This window comes from Meleagris gallopavo, chromosome 19 (assembly GCF_000146605.3).
Source record: "Meleagris gallopavo isolate NT-WF06-2002-E0010 breed Aviagen turkey brand Nicholas breeding stock chromosome 19, Turkey_5.1, whole genome shotgun sequence".
NCBI classification, from domain to species: domain Eukaryota; kingdom Metazoa; phylum Chordata; class Aves; order Galliformes; family Phasianidae; genus Meleagris; species Meleagris gallopavo.
Genome location: NC_015029.2, coordinates 3,945,964 through 3,949,217, shown reverse-complemented (window position 1 = coordinate 3,949,217; position 3,254 = coordinate 3,945,964).

The window sequence follows — 3,254 nt, the reverse complement described above, 5'->3', positions numbered from 1 at the left end:
AAAAAAAAAAAAAAAAAAAGCTCATCAGAAAGCTAAATCTCAGGAGATTGAAAACCTCATTCTGCAGCCCCAGAGGCTTGCAGTGCTCAGAACAAGTATCCTGAAAGATGAGTGCCTAGGACAGCAAGTTCAATTTTAAAGCTGTGGTATCTTTTCATTTGCTGATTTGAAACTGGAAAGTGATTTATCTCAATAGATAATTTGGGGATATGTTAATTTAGGTGTAGTGCAAAGGTGGAACAGCACCCACTTGGAAAATTCAGTGAGTTCAGTGCCTTTCAGGCTTCTAGAAGTGCACTGAGGATGATTCAATTTAATGCAGAGGAACCAGCTATTCAGAACTCCTTTCAGAAAAACTAAGTTCCCAACAGTTTCTTCCCACTCTCCTGGGATCTGTCAACATTTTTTGCTTAGCTTTGACTATAAACCTTTAATTTTTCACTGGGCATAGTGCAAACAAGTCTCTGCCAGCTCCTTGCCTCTTAACCCTGACCTTTGAGTCCAATCCCAGTCTTTTTCCATCATCCATCAAAACAGACTAGTATTTATCTGGCCACACAGCCCCGTGTATCACCCATCCAACTTTGTGAAAGTGAGACACCTACCAACCTGTTAAGGGATACCAACAGCAAATTAATATGGTTAGTGCTTAGGAGCTGGATATCTACGCAGCAAACACAAAACATGGTCTAAATAAGATCAGTACTTATTGTGGTATTGTTTGCAGGGGAGATAGGAAATACATTTCATAAGACACGGTGGAGAGCACCAGAATACCAATACCATGCTCACAAAGCAAGTTTAATCCATTTTTAGCCTGTAATAAACAAGGAAGTCTGCAAAACATTGACAAGAATACGTTCTGCATCCTCAAGGAGGGTAACACAAGAAGATACGTCAAAAGAAGTTTGCTGGTAGCACAAGAAAAACTCAAGAGTAGAGTTTGATTATTTTCATCAACCTAAAGGACTCTGAAGTGAGTTTTTGCCCTAGAATCACAAATAGAAGTGAAGTACCCACCACCTGCACTTGGCACATACAGATAACTTTTGCCAGGAAATAACACTTGCAGCATGCAGTGGAAACTCACCTGAACGTGGACACTTATTTCTGCTTTTCAGATCTCTCAGTTTCATGTAACGTCTTGCTAAGCTTTTGACAGTCCAAATTACTGTTTCTCTATCCTCACCACCATTTCTTTTTGCCTACTATTTGCAAACGGGAGACTTTTTTTACACCACATGTTACAAATTTCTTTTCTCCTTCATATCCTCTCTTGATTGACTAGTTTCTATTTTCTTCATGGGAAGAAGATTGTAATTTAAAAAACCCTAATCATTGCTTTCAAGAAAACTGTTGGAAGAGAAGAAGTGAGAATTGGACACGCTAAAATTGTTAACAACTCAGAAAAACTCCTCACTGGAAAAAAGAAATAAAGATTCTTGTTCAGTGGAGCTTTGCTGATCTGGGGTGAAGATCCAGGCTTCATTCATTGCAAGCAGAAGGCGAGTTGAAATATCCAAGACTAAAAAGAAGAATCATAGAAGAGATGACTGAAAAGAGAAAGCTACTGGAGTGAAATAATTTTGTTTTTAAAAATGGCATCCAGAAGCCTTATCTTTGACACATAAGAACAGACACATAGCTAAATATGCTGTAACCTGCTTAGGTTTCCAAAGCAGCAAATTAAACCAGTGGACTATGCAGTGAGTGTCCATTCAGATGAGCAAAGCTCATTGAACACAAAAATACTGTAAGAGAACATGTTGAATACTCAATGCACCAAATAATCCTCTTTTGATACAGAGACAGTAAAAGCTTTTGGAAAAGAGGAGGGAATTGTGTGTTTATGAACTGGGGTGGAAGAGAGACAAGAGTCTGGGGCAGGAAAATTATGAGCAAAACTTCTCTTTCCATTTTGCTTTGTTCTCTTCTTATAAGTTCATGGTATTGATGGTAATTCTTGTTTTCAGGCAGGACACTGATCAGAGGCTTTTGTTGACTCTGACCTTGTGGAAGAAGGTGTTACAGTGTAGGAAATTTCTGAGTTGTTCTTTAGATCCTTGAGACCTTTGGGCTCACCTGTTTTCTCTCACTGACTTCTCACAGGAATATGAAATATTCATCTGAGTTGTCCCAGGTCTTGCTAGACCTAATCACACAGTAACCTTCCCTGGGGCAACGAGGAAAGATACCCAGTACTGTTCTGTTAGATGAATCAGTAAATCCCATGTAACAACAGCAGTTGTTCCTTCCTGGAGATTTTGCTTTGATTTTAAACATCCTCATCTAAGATCTTTCTTTAAGATCTAGGATCTCCCTCTCATTTCTGGTAAATGCCATGATCAACAACGAAAATACGCACTAGTGGTATAACCGCAGGCACTATTTATTTGTTTAAACAAATGCCTTGCAGATTTATGGTCTATATAAGAGCTAATCTCTCAAACCCCTCTGTCATGGTGTATCGCCATTCCCCTGAGGCCTTGTACCTGGAAGATCCGTGAGAATTATTTCATTATTTTTTTACATGAGTCAATATGATAGAATCAGAGGTGGTTTGCCAAGAAGCATGCTTTGCAGCTGAACTTTGCCTGGAAAAAAAAGTAAAACTCAAAAGCTTTGGGTACGCTGAGATAAGCTAAGCCTCAACCCTATCAGAGCAGCCTGGATTTTAAGCAAACAGCTTCTAATTCTGCTGAGGAAAGATTTGCTGAAGATTTAGCTTAAGACAATGTTCTGCAGCCACAGGGGATGGGTGAGAGAAGGGCAGAACTGACTGTCCTTGCAGGCCAGAGAAAGGAGGTGGGAGGAAGGTATCTTCCATTGTCCTTCCTGTCCCATATACCCCGCACAAAGCGGCTGAGTGGTTTCCCTTCTGGCAACACAGCACAGCTAATGATTTGTCTGAGAGGTCTCTTGCTAGAAACCTCACACAATGGTAGGGAATGTTAAATGCTCTTTCTGCGCTGGGCTTTGCCGGGCTGCAGAGATTTGTCTGGGTGAGCGATGCCCTTGAGGCACCTCCGTCTCCAACTCGTTCCTTCCTTGTCTTTCATGTGTTTTTTGAAGCACTCAGGCAGTTGCCGAGGCCCATCCTGTTAATGTGAACCAAAGGCAAGCTGCGGAAGAGCGGGAGATCCCATTCCCAAACCTTCTCTAGATGAGCACTGGGATTTTCACCCACTCTGCCAGGCGAACCAAGCCTAGAAGCGGAGTGAGGAAGCTTGGGGAGAGCAGTTGGCCGCTCGCTG